General features: G+C 48.1%; 1 protein-coding gene across 2 annotated transcripts in view; it reads left to right on the top strand.

Annotated features, from left to right (window-relative positions):
- Positions 1 to 25,363, top strand: part of EPB41L4B (erythrocyte membrane protein band 4.1 like 4B) — a 574,953-nt gene that overhangs the window by 511,069 nt on the left and 38,521 nt on the right. The gene's annotated exons all lie outside the window — the stretch shown is intronic.

Genomic DNA, 25,363 nt, shown 5'->3' with positions numbered 1-25,363 from the left:
AGGAACGCACCCTTGGTCGTCCGATCCCAGGGCCGCGCCGACGCCCCCCTCGCAGAGCCAGAAGCCGGCGTGAGAAGCAAGAAGACTTCAAAAGCAGCGGCAGAAGACTCCAGTCTTCAGATGAGGTAGCGCACAGCACTGCAACTCTGCGCCATTGCTCCCACATTAAACCCACACACTCCGGTCACTGTAGGGTGCAGGGCGCAGGGGGGGGGCGCCCTGGGCAGCAATTAGAGACCTCTTGGCAAAGTGGGCATATATACAGTTGGGCACTGTATATATGCATGAGCCCCCGCCATTATTTTACACAAAATCGCGGGACAGAAGCCCTCTGCTGAGGGGGCGGGGGCTTCTTCCTCAGCACTCACCAGCGCCATTTTCTCTCCACAGCTCCGCTGAGAGGAAGCTCCCCAGGCTCTCCCCTGCAGATTCACGGTAGAAAGAGGGTAAAAAGAGAGGGGGGGGGCACATAAATTTAGCGCAAAATCAGTATATACAGCAGCTACTGGGTAAACACTAAGTTACTGTGTAATTCCTGGGTCATATAGCGCTGGTGTGTGTGCTGGCATACTCTCTCTCTGTCTCTCCAAAAGGCCTTGTGGGGGTTCTGTCCTCAAATAAAGCATCCCCTGTGTGTGTGGTGTGTCGGTACGCTTGTGTCGGCATGTTTGACGAGGAAGGCTATGTGGAAGCAGAGCAGGTACAAATGAATGTGGGATCGCCGCCGACGCCCGATTGGATGGATATGTGGAAGGTTTTAAATGATAATTTTAATTCCTTGCATAAAAGGTTGGATAAAGCTGAAGCCTTGGGACAGTCAGGGTCTCAACCCATGCCTGATCCTACAGCACAGAGGCCGTCAGGGTCTCAGAAGCGTCCACTATCCAAAATTGTTGACACAGATATCGACACGGATTCTGACTCCAGTGTCGATGGCGATGATGCAAAGTTGCAGCCTAAAATAGCAAAAGCCATCCGCTACATGATTATAGCAATGAAGGATGTATTGCACATCTCAGAGGAAAACCCAGTCCCTGACCAGAGGGTTTATATGTTTGGGGGAAAAAGGCAAGAGGTGACCTTTCCCCCTTCACATGAGTTAAATGAGTTATGTGAAAAAGCTTGGGAATCTCCAGATAGATAAAATGCAGATTTCCAAATGGTTGCTTATGGCGTATCCTTTCCCGCCAACGGACAGGTTATGCTGGGAATCCTCCCCTAGGGTAGACAAAGCTTTGACACACTTATCTAAGAAGGTAGCCCTGCCGTCACAGGATACGGCCACCCTAAAAGATCCTGCGGATAGAAAGCAGGAAGGTATCCTGAAGTCCGTTTATACATATTCAGGTACCCTACTAAGGCCGGCGATTGCGTCGGCCTGGATGTGTAGTGCTGTAGCAGCATGGACAGATACTTTATCTGAGGAACTTGATACCTTGGACAAGGATACTATATTGCTGACCCTGGGGCATATAAAAGACGCTGTCCTATATATGAGAGATGCCCAGAGAGACATTAGCCTACTGGGCTCTAGAATAAATGCAATATCGGTTTCTGCCAGAAGGGTCCTATGGACTCGGCAATGGACAGGTGATGCCGACTCAAAATGGCACATGGAGGTTTTACCTTATAAGGGTGAGGAATTGTTTGGGGACGGTCTCTCGGACCTAGTTTCCACAGCTACGGCTGGGAAGTCAAATTTTTTGCCATATATTCCCTCACAACCTAAGAAAGCACCATATTACCAAATGCAGTCCTTTCGATCACAAAGAGGCAAGAAAGTCCGAGGTGCGTCCTTTCTTGCCATCAGGCAGGGGTAGAGGAAAGAAGCTGCACAATACAGCTAGTTCCCAGGAACAGAAGTCCTCCCCGGCTTCCACAAAATCCAGCGCATGACGCTGGGGCTCCACAGGGGGAGCCAGGATCGGTGGGGGCGCGTCTCCGAAATTTCAGCCACCAGTGGGTTCGCTCATGGGTGGATCCCTGGGCTATACAGATTGTATCTCAGGGATACAAGCTGGAATTCGAAGTGTTGCCCCCTCACCGTTACCTCAAATCGGCCCTGCCAGCTTCCCCCATAGAGAGGGAAATAGTGTTAGCGGCAACTCACAAATTATATCTCCAGCAGGTGGTGGTAAAGGTTCCCCTCCTTCAACAGGGAAGGGGTTACTATTCCACAATGTTTGTGGTACCGAAACCGGACGGTTCGGTCAGACCCATATTAAATTTAAAATCCCTGAACATTTACCTGAAAAGGTTCAAGTTCAAGATGGAATCGCTCAGAGCGGTCATTGCAAGCCTGGAAGAGTGGGATTTTATGGTGTCTCTGGACATAAAAGATGCTTACCTGCATGTCCCCATTTATCCACCTCATCAGGAGTACCTCAGATTTGTGGTACAGGACTGTCATTACCAATTCCAGACGTTGCCGTTTGGTCTGTCCACGGCACCGAGAATATTTACCAAGGTAATGGCAGAAATGATGGTGCTTCTGCGAAAGCAAGGAGTCACAATTATCCCATACTTGGACGATCTCCTCATAAAGGCGAGGTCCAGAGAGCAGTTGCTGATAAGCGTAGCACTCTCTCGGGAAGTGTTACAACAGCACAACTGGATTCTGAATATTCCAAAGTCGCAGCTGATTCCTACGACGCGTCTGCCCTTCCTGGGCATGATTCTGGACACAAACCAGAAGAAGGTTTTTCTCCCGGCAGAGAAGGCTCAGGAGCTCGTGACTCTGGTCAGAGACCTCCTAAAACCAAAACAGGTGTCGTTGCATCAATGCACGCGAGTCCTGGGAAAGATGGTGGCGTCATACGAAGCCATTCCCTTCGGCAGGTTCCATGCGAGGACCTTTCAGTGGGATCTGTTGGACAAATGGTCCGGATCGCATCTTCAGATGCAGCGGCTGATCACCCTATCCCCCAGGGCCAGGGTGTCTCTTCTGTGGTGGCTGCAGAGTGCTCACCTTCTCGAGGGTCGCAGGTTCGGCATTCAGCACTGGGTCCTGGTGACCACGGATGCAAGCCTCCGAGGGTGGGGGGCAGTCACACAGGGAAGAAATTTCCAGGGTCTGTGGTCAAGTCAGGAGACTTGTCTGCACATCAATATCCTGGAACTAAGGGCCATATACAACGCCCTAAGTCAAGCGGGAGCCTCTGCTTCGCAACCAACCGGGGCTGATACAGTCAGACAACATCACCGCAGTGGCTCATGTAAACCGCCAAGGCGGCACAAGGAGCAGGGTGGCGATGGCGGAAGCCACCAGAATTATTCGCTGGGCGGAGAATCACGTAAAAGCACTGTCAGCAGTGTTCATTCCGGGAGAGGACGACTGGGAAGCAGACTTCCTCAGCAGGCACGACCTCCACCCGGGAGAGTGGGGAATTCATCAGGAAGTCTTCACACAGATTACAAGTCGTTGGGAACTGCCACAGGTGGACATGATGGCATCCCGCCTCAACAAAAAGCTACAAATGTATTGCGCCAGGTCAAGAAACCCTCAGGCGATAGCTGTGGACGCACTAGTGACACCGTGGGTGTTCCAGTCGGTTTATATGTTTCCTCCTCTTCCTCTCATACCCAAGGTGCTGAGAATCGGAAGAAAAAGAGGAGTGAGAACAATACTCATTGTTCCGGATTGGCCAAGAAGGACTTGGTATCCGGAACTGCAAGAAATGCTCACAGAGGACCCATGGCCTCTGCCTCTCAGACAGGATCTGTTGCAACAGGGGCCCTGTCTGTCCCAAGACTTACCGCGGCTGCGTTTGACGGTATGGCGGTTGAACGCCGGATCCTAGCAGAAAAAGGCATTCCGGAGGAGGTTATTACTACGCCAATAAAGGCTAGGAAGGACGTGACTGCTAAACATTATCACCGTATATGGCGAAAATATGTTGTTTGGTGTGAGGCCAGGAATGCCCCTACAGAGGAATTCCAGCTGGGCCGTTTCATCCACTTCCTACAGTCGGGAGTGACTATGGGCTTAAAATTAGGGTCCATTAAGGTCCAGATTTCAGCCCTATCCATTTTCTTTCAAAAGAAACTGGCTTCTCTTCCTGAAGTTCAGACGTTTGAAAAGGGAGTGCTGCATATTAAGCCCCCTTTTGTGCCACCAGTGGCACCTTGGGATCTTAACGTGGTGTTGAGTTTCCTGAAATCACACTGGTTTGAACCACTTAAAACCGTGGAGTTAAAATATCTCACGTGGAAGGTGGTCATGTTATTGGCCTTAGCTTCGGCTAGGCGTGTGTCAGAATTGGCGGCTTTGTCACATAAAAGCCCCTATCTGGTTTTCCATATGGACAGGGCAGAATTACGGACTCGTCCACAATTTCTGCCAAAAGTGGTGTCATCTTTTCATTTGTACCAACCTATTGTGGTGCCTGCAGCTACTCGTGACTTGGAGGATTCCAAGTTACTAGATGTAGTCAGGGCTCTGAAGGTTTATGTAGCCAGAACGGCTGGAGTCAGGAAAACTGAGTCGCTGTTTATCCTGTATGCATCCAACAAGCTGGGTGCTCCTGCTTCAAAGCAAACTATTGCTCGCTGGATCTGTAACACCATTCCGCAGGCTCATTCTGCGGCTGGATTGCCGCCTCCAAAATCAGTAAAAGCCCATTCCACAAGGAAGCTGGGCTCTTCTTGGGCGGCTGCCCGAGGGGTCTTTGCATTACAGCTTTGCCGAGCAGCTACTTGGTCGGGTTCAAACACTTTTGCAAAGTTCTACAAGTTTGATACCCTGGCTGAGGAGGACCTTGTGTTTGCTCATTCGGTGCTGCAGAGTCATCCGCACTCTCCCGCCCGTTTGGGTGCTTTGGTATAATCCCCATGGTCCTTACGGAGTCCCCAGCATCCACTAGGACGTTAGAGAAAATAAGATTTTACTTACCGGTAAATCTATTTCTCGTAGTCCGTAGTGGATGCTGGGCGCCCGTCCCAAGTGCGGACTTCTTCTGCAATACTTGTATATAGTTATTGCTTAAATAAGGGTTATGTTATGGTTGCATCAGGTTTGTCTGATGCTCTGTTGTTGTTCATACTGTTAACTGGGTAAGTTTATCACAAGTAATACGGTGTGATTGGTGTGGCTGGTATGAGTCTTACCCTGGATTCCAAATCCTTTCCTTGTACTGTCAGCTCTTCCGGGCACAGTTTCCTTAACTGAGGTCTGGAGGAGGGGCATAGAGGGAGGAGCCAGTGCACACCAGTAGTCCTAATTCTTTCTTAAAGTGCCCTGTCTCCTGCGGAGCCTGTCTATTCCCCATGGTCCTTACGGAGTCTCCAGCATCCACTACGGACTACGAGAAATAGATTTACCGGTAAGTAAAATCTTATTTTTTCTGGGTCCCATCGGAATGAAGGTTCTTATTAATCTTAATCTTGTTCGGACACTACAAAAGTGTTGCAAGGTGGGGGGATGGGGTGACAATGCTGCTGGGCTGTGTAGCATGCAGGACACATTGCACCAGAGCTGTAACTAGACATTTTGGTGCCCTAGGCATAAAGTGAATTGGTGTTCCACCTGCTAGATCGCAAAGCAAAGGCAGTGCGCGCCGAAGGTGCGCTGCAAAATTTAAGGGGCGTGGCTTCATGGGGAAGGGGCATGACCACATAATAGTGCCAATTCACATTACACCACACAGTAGTGCCGCTTATACACATTGCACCAGGTAGAACCGCCTATGCACACTGCGCCAGGTACAGCACGTTATACATATTGCACCAGGTAGACCACATTATACATATTGCACCAGGTACAGCATGTTATACACTTTGCTCCAGGTACAGCTCGCTATACACTTTGCTCCAGGTAGAGCACATTATACACATTGCGCCAGGTATAACATGTTATACACATAGTACCAGGTAGAGCACTTTATACACATTACACCAGGTAGAGCACTTTATACACATTGCGCCAGGTATAACACGTTATACACATTGTACCAGGTAGAGCACTTTATACACAATGCACCCGGTAGAGCACGTTGTACACAATGTGCCCGGTATTGCACGTTATATACATTGCACCAGGTAGAGCACGTTGTATACATTGCACCAGGTAAAGCACATATAAACATTGCACCAGGTAGAACACTTAGACACATTGCACCAGGTAAAGCAAATATAAACATTGCACAAGGTAGAGCACGTTATACACAATGCGCCAGGTAGAGCGCGTTATACACAATGCACCCAGTGGAGCATGTTAAACACAATGCGCCAGGTAGAGCACGTTATACACATTGCGCCAGGTAGAGCACGTTATACACAATGCGCCCAGTAGTGCATGTTATATATATTGTACCAGGTAGAGCACATATAAACATTGCACCAGGTAGAACACTTAGACACATTGCACCAGGTAAAGCAAATATAAACATTGCACAAGGTAGAGCACGTTATACACAATGCACCAGGTAGAGCGCGTTATACACAATGCGCCCGGTAGTGCACGTTATATACATTGCACCAGGTAGAGCACGTTATATACATTGCGCCAGGTAGAGCACATATAAACATTGCACCAGGTAGAGCACGTTCTACACAATGTGCCAGGCAGACACGTTCTACACATTGCGCCGGGCAGAGCACGTTACACACATTGCGCTGGGCAGAGCACGTTACACACATTGTGCCGGGCAGAGCACATTACACACATTGCACCAGGTGACCACTTAGGCACATTGTAGCCACCATCTCTGACCCCCAGTTGTCGTCCCCAGACACAGTGATCACGGGTGTCAGTGGAGGGGGTGTCAGATGGGTGTGTGTATAATGGGCACTGTGAACACGTTGTGGGGAGTGCTTATGATTGGCACTGTGTGAGTGTGTATAATGGGCAATGTGTGGGTATTGGGGGTGTGTATGATGGGCACTGTGTCGTTGGTGGGGTGCATGTGATGGCACTGTGTGGCCATGGAGGGTGTATGGAGGGTGTGGGTATATGGGGGTGGGGTAACTATGCTGGCCAATATTTGTGTTGGTGTATGCTGGACACTACCCTCACCCCCAGTGTTTGAATCGTTAGCTGTTGCCATCCCAATTGCCCATATGTTTATTACTAACATGTATCCTCCATGCCAGGGGCTGCTTGAAATTCTTCTCTGTAGCTCCTCACTGCTGTGGGCGGGATGTAGTAACCTCTTCTGCAGCATTAACTGGCGTCTCCTCCCCGTCCCAGCGCTGCTATTCGCTTCTACCCGTCACCGCCGCGGCCACTCAGGACTCAGCGTTGTAAGTGCCGCGCCGAGCCTTGGAATTCACCGGCGCATGCCCCCGCATCCTGAGTGGCCGCGGCGGTGAGGGGGGAGAAGTGAATAGCAGCGCTAGGATGGGGAGGAGACAGGTGGCTGCAGAGAAATCCTGTTAACGCTGCAGTTCGGGCCGCCTTCTGAGTACGGGTGCCGCAGCTGCATACAGGAGTGAAAGGCACCGACAGCTCCTCCTCCCCGTCTACTAGTCCTCCCGGAAGCCCGGCTATTGGAGGGGTTTGAGAGGGAAACCTCAGTGTATACATGTGATTGGCCGCTAGACCTAAAAGGCACCACAGGATTGGCCGCTGGACCCAGAGACATAAATAAAGCCACAAGATAGGCAGCGGGACCCGGCGGAGAGATCAAAGGAGCTACAGGACTGCCTACAACGAAGCGCGTCACCAGGGATGCACTCATTTTGTAAAAGTGAGTCCCCGATCCTCATTATGGGGTAAAATACGCGCTATAGCGCGTTTTTGCGATCACTGGTATCTCACATATACTGCTATCCCTATATTCTGTACCCTGAAGGGGGCTAAGTGCATCAGGGTTCTCATATAATATAGTGTCTCACAGGATATACTCTTTTGGTATTTTTCTCTGTGTATTACAGTCACTATATACCTCTTAAATCCTCCGTGTGTGCTCTGCTTGCAGTCACACTATGCGGGGGGATTTCTGTCAGGTACTTTGTCTGCTTATCAAGAAGGAGAGAATGTGTAAGTGCGCAACCAACAGCAGCAGGTATGAGGAAGGTCAAATCCTCAAAATATAAACTGGAGCAAAAGAAAGTGTGTACCTGCGCTAGCTGACAAATTGATATGAGATGGTTTGCTTTGTGTATAAAATTATAAACAATTTATTAACATTACATATAAAAACAATTAAAAAAGGAAGGAATATATCCCTATTACCACTAATTGGTAGAGTTCATTCGTCTTATCTGGATAAGCTTGTTTTGTGCAGTATGCCACTTTCTTATATGACCAATAGTCCAATCCTTATGACTAGGACAATCTCCCCAGATGTATACACTGTAGTATGCAGATATTTACCGGATCCACAGAAATGTAGGCATCAGCATTAGGATAAGTCCATTTACAGCTGTAGGTGTGGGCCAACCGGTTGAATGTGTTTCATCCAGTGATGGGAGGGAGAGTCCAATTTTTGCCAGAGAATGACAGAGGTCCCGTGAGTCCGTTAAGAAAGTGGAGTCCAGATAAATGTAGGAAAAGCTCAACGCGTTTCACTGGCACAAGTATAATCCAGCTTCCTCAGGAGCACTTTGTCTGCTTATATTGGCCCTCATTCCGAGTTGATCGCACCAAGCAACTTTTTGCTGCTGGTGCTATTAACTAATATCCACCTATGGGGGAGTGTATTTTAGCATAGCAGGGCTGCGATTGCTAAAAAAAAGTTTCCTGCAAAACAAGAACAGCCCTTGACATACTTACCCTGTGTGTCGGATCCAGCGATGATGTTCACTTCTTTGACGTCAGACACCCGCCCTCTGTTCGCCTGGACACGTCTGCGTTTTTCTTACCACTCCCCGAAAACGGTCAATTGACGCCCCGGAACGCCTTCCTGCAGTTAATCTTCTTGCGATCGCCGCTGTGACCGCTTTTTCCGCTGTCAGTGTCGTTGCCTGGCGATGGCTGTTGCCGGGCAATGACACGTGTGCTGATTACGGCCCCCACGCGTGCGCAGTAGTGACCCAGTCGCAGCTGTGTGAACGAAAACACGCTGCAATCGGGTCGGAATGACCCCCCTTGTACTATTTTGCCCTAAGGTTACGCTTTCATATAATGTCAGCTAAACGGTGATAATTCTGTGGCTGATCCTGCACCCTGCAGTGCTAATGCCATGGATGTCTCTGAGGAAAATATTGCAGCTGAGGGTTTTATACCCCTCAGTCAGTCTACAGCAACAGGGGCAAATCATGACCCGCCGTGGGCTACATTTACTAATGTACTGACTACGCTTGTAACTAGACTTGCGCCCCCTATGGGACCTCCTGTGCATTACAGCCACATATTGTCCCTGCAGTTAATCCACCATGCGCAGATACTCTGTCCTCTCAGTTACAGCAATTAAATCAGTCTTTGACTAAACAATATCCTAACCCTCGCCCGCCTAAGACCAAGGGGTCATCTAAACGGGCCATTACTTCCTCACAATCCACACGTTTCAGATACTTCATCTATAATAATAATAATAATAATTTTATTTATATAGCGCTCTTTCTCCAATAGGACTCAAGGCGCTTAACAGATACATTGCATAATATAGTACAGAAAATAATGAAGTACATTTTCATAAAATACAGAAGCATGAAGATACTAAAAGGGACACTATGGAAATGCTTTAGTAAACAGAAAAGTCTTGAGTCTACTTTTGAAGGATTCTATAGTTGGGGCCTCTCGCACTGTGCGGGGAAGTGAGTTCCATAGAGTCGGAGCCGCATGACTAAAAGCTCGACCCCCAGATGAATTACGGTAGATTCTAGGTACTGCTAAAAGTCCTTCATCTACAGATCGCAGTAATCGAGTGGGGCAGTATGGGGTCAGAAGCTGTTTCAGGTACCTTGGGCCTTGGTCATGTAATGCTTTGAAACTCAGTAAGCCAATCTTGAAGATGATTCGCCATCTTACAGGCAGCCAGTGAAGGGAGTAGAGGATGGGTGTTATGTGGCTAGAACGGGGCTGGTTGGTTAATAGCCTGGCAGCTGTGTTTTGCACCAGCTGTAAGCGTTGCAATTCTTTTGCTGGTAGACCAAGGTAGAGGGCATTACAGTAGTCTAAACGAGATGATACAAATGCATGTATGACTTTTGGCATGTCATCTGGGGGAATTAAGTGCTTGATTCTGGCTATGTTCCTCAGGTGAAAGAATGAGGATTTGATTGTGGCTGATATCTGATGTTTAAGTGTCAAGCCACTATCCAGGACAACGCCAAGATTCCGCACACGATCACTGGTCTGTAATTCTGAATCCCCCAGTGTAAGTCCAGTTGGTTGGCTATGCTGCAGTCTTGTCCTTTGATGTTGCGGTCGTATCAAAAGGACCTCTGTTTTATCCGGGTTCAGTCGCAGCCAACTGGCGCTCATCCACTCCTGTAGTTCAGCTAGACAGCCATTTAGGGTTGCTATTGGGTTATCAGTGCCCGGAGCAAAGGACAAGTACAGTTGTGTATCATCTGCATAGCAGTGGTAGACCAGGCCATGGCGCCTGATTATTTCGCCCAATGGGAGCATGTATACTGCAAAAAGCATGGGGGATAGTATAGAACCTTGTGGGACACCACATGGCAATGGCACTGGTGGTGATGAGTATAATCCAGATGATACTCTCTGTGACCTGCCTGTGAGAAATGATTTGAACCAGCTTAGGACTGTGCCATCCAGACCACAGAAATGTATCAGTCGCTCAATCAGAAGCCCATGGTCCACGGTATCAAATGCTGCCGAGAGATCCAGAAGGATTAATATTGAACAGTCACCTCTGTCTTTTGCCATCAGAAGATCATTTAACACACACACCAGGGCTGTTTCAGTGCTATGTCTTCTCCTGAATCCTGATTGAAATGGATCATAAATATCATGGGTTGTCAGGCGGGTTTCCAGTTGATTTGCAACGACTTTCTCAATAACCTTTCCTAGGAAAGGAAGGTTCGATACCGGTCTGTAGTTGATCATGCAGTCGGGATCTAAATTAGGTTTTTTAAGAAGCGGTCTAACAATTGCTTCCTTTAGGGGTCCAGGAAAAATGCCTGTCTGCAAAGAACATTGAACAATTTTTGTAAAGACAGGACCAATTATATCCATACAACCTATTAGAAGCTTGGTTGAGGCTGGGTCCAGATCACAGGTGGTGGGACGCAAAATTCGAGCAATTTCAGCAGTGTCCTTTACATCCACTGGGTCAAAGCTGGTCCATGAAGGCAGGTAGCTTATATTGGCAGGCTTTGTAGTTTGGCACTCCTTTGATGGCACTGTGGAGATTCCAGCCCGGATGGTGGATATTTTATCTGCAAAGAAGTTTGCAAACTCGTTGCATCTTGCCTGGGAGAGGGTCTCATCAGTCTGCAGGCATGCTGGCTTGCAAAGCATCTCCACTGTGCGGAAAAGCTGAGCTGGCCTATTGTTTGCTGCTGTGATCTCATTTGACAGGAACTGTGCCTTCTTACGAGTGATTGTCGATTGATATTCTTCGTTATGCTTTATTAGTTTTATTTTGTCATCCACTAGGTTAGTCTTCCTCCATCGTCTTTCCAGTCTACGCCCCCTTTTCTTGAGCTCACTAACACTGTTGTCGAACCATGGAGCTTGACGTTGTGGTTTACGAGGTCTTAAACGCACAGGGGCGATAACATCAATTGCAGCCATAACATCCCTATTATAATAACGGACTAGGGAACAGGGATCTTCACAGGCACTCAGTATAGCAGAGAGATCCAGATTTGCTGCAAGAGCCTGGGGAGTCATACCCCTCCTTGGACGATACCTGGTCAACTCCACGGGCAGAGATCTTATTTGAGGGGTTGCAACTGAGAACCAGAGGGAGTAGTGGTCTGACCAGATGACTGGGTTTATTTTTAGGTCAGTGACTTCTAATCCAATCTGAAAGACAAGGTCGAGAGTGTGACCACTTTTATGTGTGGCAGAGGGAACGACCTGTGTGAAGCCCAGACCATTCATTGTGCACAGGAGGTCTTGGCCAAGGCGTGAGAGCTCATCATCCACCCATATATTGAAATCCCCGAGGATGAGCCTTCTTTGATGTTCCAGAACCAGGCCAGCAACAGTGTCTGCAATTTCTTGTAGAAATATCTTTCCATCTCCAGGTGGCCGGTAAATGAGAAGTACTCTGAAACCTAATCCTGTCGAACTCCGGGCAGCAATGCACTCGAATGAGCGAGTAGTTTCAATAGGGTGGACCCTAAGTTTAAGTTCTTTTTTGAAGCAGATAGCCACCCCGCCACCCCTGCGGTCCAGTCTTGGGTTGTGGATGACAGAGTAGTTTGTTGGTACTGCAGCCTCCAATATAGGTGCTGCATTTTCATCTAGCCAGGTCTCTGTAATACAGGCTAGATCTGCAGATTCAATAAGGTCAGCAATTGTTGCAGTCTTGTTTCTTATAGATCTGGCATTACAAAGGACTGACCTGATTGGGCATACCAGAGGGCCTTCAGTTTTCTTTATGTTAAGTGCAGGAGCTCTGGGTATGGGGGTCACAAAGTGAGAGTTGACAGTTCTGTCCTTCCAAACACAGGGCCGTCTTTTGGGTATCACTTCTATTTGATTGTTCTTTGAGTATGAGGGTGAGCAGGTGGGCAAAGGACTTAGATGGTTACCGGGGGAAATACATTTCCGGCCTGCTCGCTTCCCACGAATGCGCCAGTGTTTTCTTTTTAAAATACCAAGGGATTGGAGAATAGAAGCCTGTGATGGTGTGATAGGAACTGCAGAACGTGGTGGGCGGAGTGAAAGAATGAAGCTGGAGCAATACGTATACATTTGGTCATCAATGACAGATTACTATAAGATTGAGCTGCATATGATGATGAGAAAGGGAGAGAAAGCAGTGTTTTGTTTTTTTGTTGTTTTTTTTTCCTTTTTGTGTTTTGTTTTCCCCCAATTCAGTATGTTTTCCAAAATTATAATGGCATATGAACAAAGTTATTGCTATAACCTATTGGGTGTGTTTGAAGCAAGTAATAAATAAAATAACTGCTGATTTAGTCAATTATCCTAGGATAGGCAGTCTTTTGGAAGGTGTTAGAAGCCAATTCCTACTGTGTAGGTGTGAAAAGTCTCAGTGTGAGAGGCCTTTGAAGTAGATTTTTTTTTTTTTTTTTTTTTGTGGGGGTAGTAGTGATAACGTGTCCTGGGAATGGATCCTGATTTTAAACAGTGAGCCTTCAGCAATTCAGGGCCTGAATATACTGATATTAGTAGATTAATGCAATAAGTCAGTTATTTGTTGCTCAGAGAACAGAGGTGGATGATGTCTAAGTGAGGGGCTGGATGTAGCCAAAGATAGGTTGTAATCCACAGTACCTTATCTGGGTAATGTCCAATGCAGAGTACAGCAGCTGCTAAACTGAAGGATTTCTCAGTGGAGATATGCAGAGGATTCAGTCCAGGATTCAATCCAGTGTGTATCTCAGCGCAGGAATGCAATCCGTTGGTTTTGATGAAATGTCCGCGTAGAGTAGTACAAGTTAAAGGTAAGTCCATGGATATTTATGATGATTCATAGGTCAGTTGTGGTGAATTTAAGCTGTTTTATGGAGATGATCAGGAGCATACAAAAGGTGAGGCAGCCATCTTGGGCGCCAGTCAGATGAAGATGGCGCATATACTGACCCCTCAGACACTGATGCAGATGTTTCTAATGGGGAATCTTTGACACAAGTGGATGTTCCTGATCTCTTGAAGGCAATCAAGCTGATTCTTCAAATTGATGATGACGAAGAACCTCCAGCTACCTCTAAGAAACCAGATAAGCGTCAGAAGGTTACTAAATTAGTTTTGCCCCATTATGACCACTTAGTTGACATACGTCAGGAATCCTGGGAGTATCCAGGAAAGATATTCTCGATGTCTGAAAGGATGCTAGCCCGTTATCCCCTCTCTGCAGAGTTAAGTAAAAATTGGGAAACACCGCCACCGGTAGACTCACAAGTCACGCGCCTGGTGGTATCATCTGCTCTGCCTGTCACTACTGTCACCTCTCTGGAGGAACCGACGGATAACAGTGTAGAGGTTTGCTTGTAGTCTATTTACACTATTGCTGGAGCTGTGCACAGGCCTACTATTGCGGCCTCTTGGGCTGCTAAAGCTATAGAGGCCCGGGTTCAGGAAGTTGAAGTGCAACTACTGTCTAATTTTCCTGATAATGTAAGTCAGTGTTTTTCATACATTAGTACAGCCTCTCATTATATTCAGGAGGCGGCATCTGATGAGGTGTCCTGGCAGCCAAAGCGTCTACTACGCAAATTCTGGCTTGCCGGATCGTCTGGTTGCGGTCCTGGTCTGTAGATCTGGGCTCTAAAAAGACCTTGGAGGTGATCCCTTTTAAGGGAAACATACATTTTGGGGAAGACCTCAATAGGATTGTTGCTGACTTAGCATCTGCTAAGACTGCATGTCTACCTAGTACTACTCCTTCGGCTCCGAAGGCTAAGAGTACTTCCTTTCATTCCTTTCGACTTCCAGGTAAAGCAAAGGGTCAGGCGTACCTGAAACAGGCTCGCACTTCCAAATCCACAAAGCCCAAACCTAAACGTGCCTGGGCTGCCCGTCAGCCTGCTTCTAAAACAGACAATCCTGCTGCATGATGGGGCGGGGATCCCAGGGTGGCAGGCCGACTTCTACGGTTTGCTCAGGTATGGTTACAGACCACTTCAGACGCCTGGGTAAGGGTAGTCATCGCTCACAGATACGCCATCTCTTTCAAGAAACGTCCCCCTCGCTGGTTTTGCTCAACAAACGTCCCTTCGGATCCGGTAAAAGCGAAAACTCTATCTGTTGGTACAATCCCTCCTAGACACGGGAGTGATAGTGCCGGTGCCTCTGACTCAGAGACTCTGACTACTATTCAACACTGTTCCTAGTTCTGAAACCGAATGGCTCTTCCCGGTCCATTCTCAACCTCAATTCTGTGAACAAATTTGTGAAAGTTTCCAAATTCCGCATGGAAACTCTTCGCCCTATTGTTCTGGCTTTGGAGTCCAAGGGCTTATATGGTATCCCTGGACATACAGGATGCTTACCTGCATATACCTATTGCAGTGTTACATCAGCAATACCTGCGGTTTGCTATTGGCAACCTACTTTTTCAATTCCAGGCCTTACCTTTTGGTCTGACCCTGGCTCCAAGAATTTTCACCAAGGTCATGGTGGTCATGACGGCTCTACTCTTCCTTCAGGGTATCAGGATCCTGCTGTATCTGAATGACTTGTTGATCCTGGCAAACTCTCCAGAGGTTCTCCTTCGTCATCTGGAACTGACGGTCCAATTCCTGCAACCCCACGGGTGGCTCATCAACTGGAAGAAATCTTCCCTGCTCAGAGTATGGTGCACCTGGGAGCACTATTGGACACCCACAACCAGTGGTTGTTTTTGTCCCTGGAGAAGGTCCTGAAACTTCAGGACAAGATAAGATGCTTCCTCTCTCGCCCACGTGTGTCAATACACTCGATGATGCAAGTACTAGGCCTCATTGTGTCGGCTTTCTACATGGTAGAGTATCCTCAATTTCATTTATGGCCTCTACAGAGGTTAATACTCTCTATGTGGGACATCTATGTGGATATCCAACTGGGTCCTTCTGACGACGGATGCCAGTCTGAGAGGTTGGGGCGCGGTGTTGGAGCAACACTCTCTTCAGGGTCGGTGGACCAGGGAGGAATCTCTCCTCCCAAAAAACATTCTGGAATTGCGTGCAGTGTTCAATGCATTGACACTAGCCCTGCCTCTGGTACAGAACAGGCCTGTTAAAGTACAGTCAGACAACGCCACCACGTTGGCGTACAGAAATCATCAAGGCAGCACTCAAAGCCGCATGACAATGATGGATGTCTCAAAAATCCTTCATTGGGCGGAACGCCATCTGCCAGCCATATCGGTAGTGTTCATCTCGGGAGTCCACAACTGGGAAGCGGACTTCCTCCGTCATCAGGACGTACATGCCAGTGAGTGGAGTCTTCATCCGGAAGTCTTTCAACTCCCAGTGGACAAGTGGGGCCTACCAGATGTAGACCTGACGGCGTCTCGACACAATCACAAGGCTCCGGTCTTCGAAACACAGACAAGGGATCCTCAAGCAGCGTTTGTGGACGCACTGGCAATTCCATGGAATTATTGGCTGCCGTACGTGTTCCTTCTAGTGTCACTTCTGCCCAGGGTGATAAGGAAGTTCATGCAAGAAGGAATCTAGATAGAGCGTCCTCTTCTGCTTCCGCAGTGCCCAGACCACCTCGTTCAGGGCCCTTGTGTCTACCATGATTTGGCTCGGCTGGCTTTGACGGCGTGGCTCTTGAAGCTTCAGTACTGAGGGCCGAAGGTTTTTCTGAGACTGTCATTCAAACTATGTTGAAGGCCCGTAAACCGACTTCTGCTCGGATTTATCATAGGGTCTGGAATTCTTATTTTGCAACTAACAATTATGACGCATACAAGTTCAGTACTGCCAAACTTTTGGTTTTCCTGCAACAGGGCCTGGACTTATGCCTTCGTCTGGCCTCCCTCAAGGTTTATATGTCTGCCTTGTCGATATTGTATCATTGAAAAATTGCGACTCTGCCTGATGTTCATACATTCACTCAGGGTGTTTTACGGATTCAAACTCCCTATTTCCCGCCTGTGGCACCATGGGATATGTCGGTTGTTCTGTGGCTTACTCTTAAGGTCTTGTTTCTGCTGGCTATTGCCTCTGCTAGATAGGTTTCAGACTTGGGTGCCTTGTTCTGTCAGTCAACCTTTCTGATTTTTCACCGTGACCGGGCGGTTCTTAGAACTAGTCCTGGTTATTTGCCTAAGGTGTTGTCGTCTTTCCACCTTAACCAGAAGAGAGTGATTCCGGCCTTTACCTCTCCAGGTTTATCCTCCAAAGAGCGGTCTTTGGATGTGGTACGGGCTCTCCGTATTTATGTGAAGAGAACAGCTTCTCTTAGGAGATCTGATTCTCTCTTTGTTCTTTCTGGTTTTCACAAATGTGGCTCGCCTGCTAACCAGCAGACCTTGGCCAGATGGATTAGAATGGTGATTGCACATGCTTATGTACAGGCTGGCCTTCCAGCTCCTGCTGCCATCAAAGCCCATTCTACTCTGTTGGACCTTCTTGGGTGGCCCGACGTGGTCCTTAATGAAAACATTCATAAGGTTCTATGCTTTCAATACTTCCGCCTCCCAGGATGTCTCCTTTGGACGCCGGGTTCTTTTGTCCGCTATAGTGCGTCCCCTCCCATGAGGAACTGCTTTAGGACATGCCCGATGTTATCCCTGTGGAATCCCAGTGTACCACGCTGCAGTAAAGGAGATTTATGGTAAGCACTTACCTTTGTTAAATCTCTTTCTGCGAGGTACACTGGATTCTACAAGGCACCCACCCTGATGCACTTAGCTTCTTTGGGTTTGTATGGCATTAGCCGCTGGTGCCTTCTCCTGTCGTGAGAGTGTATTGTTTGTTGCTACTAGCTGTTGTCATCTCTCTTACCTGCTACTGCATTGGACTGGTTAACTAAACTGAGCTCCAGTGCCTGTAGGCGGGGATATAGAGGAGGCGGCGCTATGCATTCTGGGAACAGTCAAAGCTTTTAGCCTGTTGGTGCCTCGGATCAAGATCCAACTCTACACCCCGATGTTATCCCTGTGGAATCCAGTGTACCTCGCAAGTTCTTACCATAAATCTCCTTTTCTCTTACGTCCTAGAGGATGCTGGGGACTCCGTAAGGACCATGGGGTATAGACGGGCTCCGTGGAGATATGGGCACTATAAAGAACTTTAGAATGGGTGTGCACTGGCTCCTCCCTCTATGCCCCTCCTCCAGACCTCCGTTAGATCCTGTGCCCAGAAGAGATTGGGTGCATTACAGCGGAACTCTCCTGAGTTTCTCTGATAAAGAATTTTGTTAGGTTTTTTTATTTTCAGGGAGCACTGCTGGCAACAGGCTCCCTGCATCGTGGGACTGAGGAGAGAGAAGCAGACCTACTTAAGTGTTAGGCTCTGCTTCTTAGGCTACTGGACACCATTCGCTCCAGAGGGAGTCGGAACGCAGGTCTCCGCTCGTCCCAGAGCCGCGCCGCCGTCCTCCTCGCAGAGCCGGAAGATAGAAGCCGGGTGAGTATAAGAAGAAAAGAAGACTTCAGGGCGGCAGAAGACTTCAGATCTTCACTGAGGTAAGCGCGCAGCGGTAACGCTGCTCGCCATTGCTCCCACACACTACACACACTAGTGGGCACTGATGGGTAGCAATAAAAACCTCTAATTCTGGCATTATAAGGTTAGACACTGCGGAGGCAGTAATTCTATAAATCCCCCGCCAGTTTTGTGATATTTTGAGCGGGACCGAAGCCCGCCGTTGGAGGGGGCGCAGCTTGGTCCCTCAGCACTAACCAGCGCCATTTTCTCCACAGAGATCTGCAGAGTAGCTGGCTCCCCGGTCTCTCCCCTGCTGAACACGCTGACACAGGGCTGAAAAGAGGAGGGGGGCACTTGAAAAGCGCTATTATCTGGGAGATTATTTTCCAGTGTCAGCTGGCGCTGGGTGTGTGCTGGCATACTCTCTCTTTGTCTCTCCAAAGGGCCTTATTGGGGAACTGTCTCCTTATAACTATATCCCTGTGTGTGTGTGTGTGGGGGGGGTCGGCACGAGTGTGTCGGCATGTCTGACGCGGAAGGCTCAGCTAAGGATGAGGTGGAGCAGATGATTGTGGTGTCTCCGTCGGCAACGCCGACTCATGATTGTTTTAAATGCAAATGACTCATGATTGTTTTAAATGCAAATGTGACCTTATTACATAAGAGATTGGACAAAGCAGAGTCCAGAGAAAAAGCTCGGAGTCAATCCATCGCTTCGACTGGGTCACCGGGCCCTTCTGGGTATCAAAAACGTCCCCTATCCCAAATAGTAGACACTGATACCGACACGGATTCTGACTCCAGTGTCGACTACGATGATGCGAGGTTACACCCAACGGTGGCCAAAAGTATTCACTATATGATTATTGCAATAAAAGATGTTTTGCATATCACAGATGACCCCTCGGTCCCTGACACGAGGGTGCGCATGTATAAGGAAAAGAAACCTGAGGTAACCTTTCCCCCATCTCATGAGCTTAACGAGCTATTTGAAAAAGCTTGGGAAACTCCTGATAAAAAACTGCAGATTCCCAAAAGGATTCTTATGGCGTTTCCTTTCCCTGCACAGGACAGGGTACGTTGGAAATCCGCACCCAGGGTGGACAAGGCTTTAACACGCCTGTCCAAGAAGGTGGCGCTACCGTCTCCGGACACGGCAGCCCTCAAGGATCCTGCTGCTCGCAGACAGGAAACTACTTTAAAGTCTATTTATGTGCATACAGGTGCTTTGCTCAGACCAGCAATAGCATCGGCATGGGTGTGTAGTGCAGTTGCAGCTTGGACAGATACCTTGTCAGCTGACCTTGATACCCTAGACATGGATACCATTTTATTGACCTTAGGCCACATTAAAGACGCAGTCTTATATATGAGGGACGCTCAAAGAGACGTTGGGCTGCTGGGTTGGAGAGCCAACGCCATGGCGATTTCTGCTAGGCGAGCCCTGTGGACCCGCCAATGGACGGGTGACGCAGACTCAAAGAAGCATATGGAGGTTTTGCCATACAAAGGTGAAGTTTTATTTGGGGAAGGTCTTGCGGACCTAATTGCGACAGCTACCGTGGGTAAATCTACCTTTTTGCCTTTTGTTCCCCCACAGCAAAAGAAAACTGCACAATATCAGATGCAGTCCTTTCGGTCGCATAAGTCCAGAAGAGGTCGGGGCTCATCTTTCCTCGCCAGAGGTAAGGGTAGAGGAAAGAGAGCACCTGCTCCAGCTAGTACCCAGGAGCAGAAGTCCTCCCCGGCTTCTACTAAATCCACCGCATGACGCTGGGGCTCCACTGGGGAAGTCCGCACCGGTGGGGGCACGTCTTCGAGACTTCAGCCAGGTCTGGGTTTTGTCAGACGTGGATCCTTGGGCGATGGATATTGTATCCCAAGGCTACAAACTGGAATTCGAAGAGGTGCCCCCTCGCCGATTTTTCAAGTCGGCCTTGCCAGCTTCTTCCCCAGAGAGGGAAGTAGTGTTAGCTGCAATTCAAAAGCTGTGGCAACAGCAAGTGATTGTCAAGGTTCCCCTAGTCCAACAGTGGAAAGGGTACTATTCGACCCTGTTCGTAGTCCCGAAGCCGGATGGTTCGGTCAGACCCATTTTAAATCTAAAATCCCTAAACCTGTACTTGAAAAAGTTCAAATTCAAGATGGAATCGCAGCGGGCTGTGATCTCCAGTCTGGAAGGGGGGGATTTTATGGTGTCACTCGACATAAAGGATGCATACCTTCATGTCCCCATATATCGTCCTCATCAGGCGTACCTGAGATTCGCTGTACGGGACTGTCATTACCAGTTTCAGACGTTGCCGTTGCCTCTTTTTAACACTGGTTAACTTGACGTGCGAACACCTAAAATCCATTCAAAATTCACGTATTTGTGCATTAACAATCGCATTTAACCCCTAGTTGTGGTGTAAATTTTACGCCCGTTTACCCCCTAGTTGTGGGGATTTTTTTCCACGTCTGTTCAGATGTGTATAAAAAAAATCACAATAACTGCTACTGGCTGGCTCACTTTGCTTCGGTGATAATTGGATATCCCATCAGTTACCATACTATAAATTACCATCGCTGATTGAATTCACCCCTAAGAAGGTGACAAAACAATTACATTTGAGGAAATTTTAAAATAAATGCAGAATAAAAATACATAAAACATTTGTAAAAAATGTATTTTCTTTTTTTGAAATCTCAGATTTAGAATGGGGACTGGTTTCTTGGGCAAGTTGGCTTTTCATGTGCTAGTTCTGATAAATTATGGAGTTATGGACTTGATTGCAGCTCTTTAACGCCTCGTACTGTTTAAGATCTACTATTTGGTCCAGTGTATCTAATTTCCATCAGAGCGTTCTGGTCTGCTATTTGTAGGTTATAGGCCAACAAGTTGTTTTTTTTACATAAATGTGTAATGTAAGGACATTACCCTCCTATCATGCATCTTCCAGTTGGTGAGCGATATTGGATCTGATTCAGAGATGGACATAAGTAAAGCATTGGGCGCAAGCTTCTGATGATTTACTAATGCCCATAAGTCCCGATGGTCACTGCCAGAACTGCATGAAGATTTGTGCAGTTCCAATAGTGGTGGGGAGGGGGTTGGCTCAAGACAGTGGTCATGTCAGGGGCTTGCCGGTGTCAGGGACTGCCTTGAAAGATGCAATTCCACTGACACCATCACTCAAATACTGTTGAACATTCTGAGCAACCCTAGAGTATGATGTTGCAGCTGATGTCCATTCAATGGTGCACCTTTGTGTGCACCATGGCAAATTAGAGCTGCAGCCATTGGGCAACTCAGTCGACTGCCACATTAGAATCATTTTTCAGTAGCCACCTATAAATCACTGCAGTTGTGCTAGGGTCCATGCTTTCATTTTTACATACTTTTGTTTCCTGACATAAATTGCATAGCATGATCATTATTAGCAGTCAAACTAACTGTTACATCCCTGGATATACCGCATTCTGTATATCTACAGATGTGTACCAAGCCTTTATGTTAATTAGGATCATCCGGGCTGATGCTACCACTAAGTGTGTCTAGGGCACAAATGATAAGATGGTGCCAACAACACTGACATATTGTCAGGCATCCAGTGTTGTTTAATGTCACCCTGGAGAGCTCAAAAAGGGGGGGGGGGGGGGGGGTCTGTTGACCTGGAGAAGAAGCAGTCAGTAGCTTCTTACCTATGAAGCTGTCTTCTACTGCTGCGGTGACAGTGGTACTGTAAATGGCATTGTGATAATGTCAATTCCAAGGTCCCTGCTTGTTGTCTGTGGAGCAGCTAATGCACACTCACCTGCTGCTAAGGTATGTAGCAGCGGGGTTGCACAAGAGAGGGGCCACAGCATTCAGGAGTGCCCTGCTTGTCACATAGACTCCGGCTCCAGCCCTGCTACTGAGTAACGCAAGATGAGACACCTCCCCCTCCCGCGATCCCATCACCACCAAATAAGTTATTGTTTCTTAAAAATTATAATTTTAGCAAGTATAATGATGAACAAATTTAGTCAAGTATAAACTTTTTGCTTATATTGGTGTGAAAAGAACACTGGAATAGTGTCACTGACCTAGGTTGGGGGTGTTGTGAACTCGGGGATTCTTCCGATGGTTGGGAAGAGGAACCACAATTGGGTCGGAACAGGGGTGGCCTGATATAGGTTTTCCTCATACAGGACTCCGATGGTTGGGAAGAGGAATCACAATTGGGTCGGAACAGGGGTGGCCTGATATAGGTTTTCCTCATACAGGACTCTGACAGTAAGGCTTGGTGAAATATTGAAGAGCTTTATTGCAGGAAGAGAGCAACACAATGTCACAGAAAGGAAACTTATGGGGGAATGTCCAGGCCTATTGAAGAACTTGTGAGCAATGTTAAAGATACTGGTAACTGAAGAACTTGTGAGCGATGTATTAAAGACACCGATGATTTGAAGAACTTGAGAACGGTGTTTAAAGACACAGGTGATTGAAGAACTTGAGAACGGTGTTTAATAACACTGATGATTTGTAGAGCTTGTGAGCGGTGGTTAAAGACACTGATGATTTGAAGAACTTGTGAGCGGTGAATAAAGACACTGATGATTTGTAGAGCTTGTGAGCGGTAGTTAAAGACACAGATGATTTGAAGAACTTGTGAGCGGTGATTAAAGACACTGATGATTTCTAGAACTTGAGAGCAGTGGTTAAAGATGCTGATTTGTAAAACTTGAGAGCAGTGATTAAGACGCTGATGATTTGAAGAACTTGAGAGCGTTGATTAAGATGCTGATGATTCGAAGAACTTGAGAGCGGTTATTAAGACGCTGATGATTTGAAGAACTTGAGAGCGGTGATTAAGACGCTGATGATTCGAAGAACTTGAGAGCGGTGGTTAAGCCCGCAGCCCACACTGACTCCAAGGAGCATTGGTGACTGGACCGCAGAGGGACACACCAGCCGCTGGGAACGCTGGAAACTATGCAGCGAACTGGCACCTGGAAATGCCGGAGACACTGGAGTACAACTTCAGAGAGACTCGCCGGGAACAAGAGCACTGGCATCCACTTCAGGGGAAAAGACGATACTCAGGCGCCGAGGCTCTGTCCGGCGTCTGACTTTGAATCTCCCGCCTCCGCTAGATTGGCGGAACAGTCTGATGATGTCACCTGCTCCCCGCCCACGTGATGCCGGGTGTCATGGCGGCGCCCCTGCCCCGGAGAACCGCCGGGAGCCGCGCCAGCCAGACGCCGGAGCCCGTGGCCCACCGAAGGCGGAGACCACAATACAGACCACCAGGCATGCAGGGGTAAGCGCGGCGAATGCCGCCTCTGGCGTGTGACAAATAGTGTTTGAGGGCAGGTATGTTTGTCCCAGGTTCTTGTCTTACATGTATTAGAAAAATGAAAACTTCTAGGAAAATGTTTTGTTTTGTCAGAACCTTTTCAGTTTATTGGAAAAGCTGGATAAGGGCCCTGAAAGAGAGAGAGGGCAAGTTCCAGACATTGGGCCCAGTTCGGGTCTTTGGCCTCACAGAGGGCTAATCGGGGCTTTCAGCTGTGCAAGAGCCTTTTAGGCCTGCTAGCCTGATTAGTGGGTGCAGATTGCCTGGGGAGAGACTGCAGAATCTCTGTGAGAGGAGCTTCCTTATACAAGTGAGCTATACAGTGTTTACTGGAGAACTCTGTGTTTTTGTTTAGTGATAGTTAGGAACGTCTTGTGTTTAGTTAGTGCCGGACAGGCAAGGTATTTTCTTTTGGTGTTTGTTTTATTTTCTGTTTAATAAAACTGGCTGTGGCCAGTTGCACCACAAACTGGACTTGTGTGATTCCTCAGCTGCTGCGTGCTGCCATTTACCCCAGGAAACGGCACCTTGTACCCTTACAGTTTTACAACTGGATAAATGTGTGTAGTTATTTAGTCAATATATTTCTGCTGCGGGGTACACTGGGCTCCACAAAGATTAACATTGGGGTGTAGAGTAGGATCTTGATCTGAGGCACCAACAGGCTCAAAGCTTTTGACTGTTCCCAAGATGCTCAGCGCCGCCTCCTCTATAACCCCACCTCCATGCACAAGGAGCTCAGTTTGTAAGTTGGTGCCATGCAGTAAGCAGGCACTTAACAGGGGGCTGCCTCAGGCAGCCTTTTCAGAGCTTCATTTTAAAGAAGATTCTTGTACAGAATACTACCAGGGCTGCAGCAGTCAAAGTCTCATAGACTTCCCTGCGTGCAGCTCCGTCACCCCCAGTGGCGCTGTATACTCCCGCACCCTGGTTGCCCTGTCACTGCAGCGGAGGCTCCGGTTTCTTCTAAAAGGTCAGTCACACACACGCCAACCTCCCAGATCGTGGGGCCGCAGACAAGAAGGAGGCTTCTGTGCCCGCACTTTACGCGCGCTGTCGTGGACACTGGTAAAAAAAAATCCTCAATCTACCACTGGCAAGAGGGGACACTAGTGCCAAGGCACTGTCCTAACCCCCGCCAGTATAATTATTAAAAAAGCGGGACAGAAGCGTGCCATTAAGGGGGCAGAGCTTCCTCCTCACTGCGCCATTTCCTCTCCGCAGGCTGCAGAGACGCTGGTCCTCCTCACACTGACAAGTATCGGGTGCAAAATGGGGGGGGGGGGGGGGGCACAGTATAAATTGGTGCAATATACGTGATAGTTAAAGCGCTACAGGTCTGAGGCAATTTCTTAGTGGTTTCAGACCCGTTGATTTGGCGCTGGGTTGTGAGCTGGCGAATCCCCTCTGTGTCTCTCTGAAAGACTTTACTGTGGGTCTGTCCCCTATATGCCCGGTGGGTCTGGGGGTGATTGGTGCACGTGTGTCGACATGTCTGAGGCCGAAGGCTCTTCCCAGGAGGAGGCTGTATTAGGGACACAAACGGCTGTGGGGGTGACCCTGTCGGCACCGCCGACGCCTGATTTGGCTAAATGTGTTGAATGCCTTGAATGCTAATGTGGCTCTTATTAGTAAGAGGTTGGATAAGTCTGAGTCTCAAACCCAGGCATGGAAGAAATCTGTATAAGATATGTTGTTGCAAGTTCAGGTCCCCTCAGGGTCACAAAAACGTAAGTTGGCCCAGTTGGCAGACACTGATACAGACACGAACTCTGATTCCAGTGTCGACTGTAGCGATTCCAGATTAGATCCAAAATTGGCAAAGAGCATTCAGTACATGATTGTGGCAGTTAAAGAGGTATTACATATCACTGAGGACCCTGCTATCCCTGATAAAAGGGTCTGTATGTATAAGG

Source organism: Pseudophryne corroboree, chromosome 5, assembly GCF_028390025.1.
Source record: "Pseudophryne corroboree isolate aPseCor3 chromosome 5, aPseCor3.hap2, whole genome shotgun sequence".
Lineage (NCBI taxonomy): Eukaryota > Metazoa > Chordata > Amphibia > Anura > Myobatrachidae > Pseudophryne > Pseudophryne corroboree.
The sequence above is the reverse complement of the archived record's forward strand: the minus strand, read 5'-3'. Positions and strand labels throughout refer to the sequence as shown.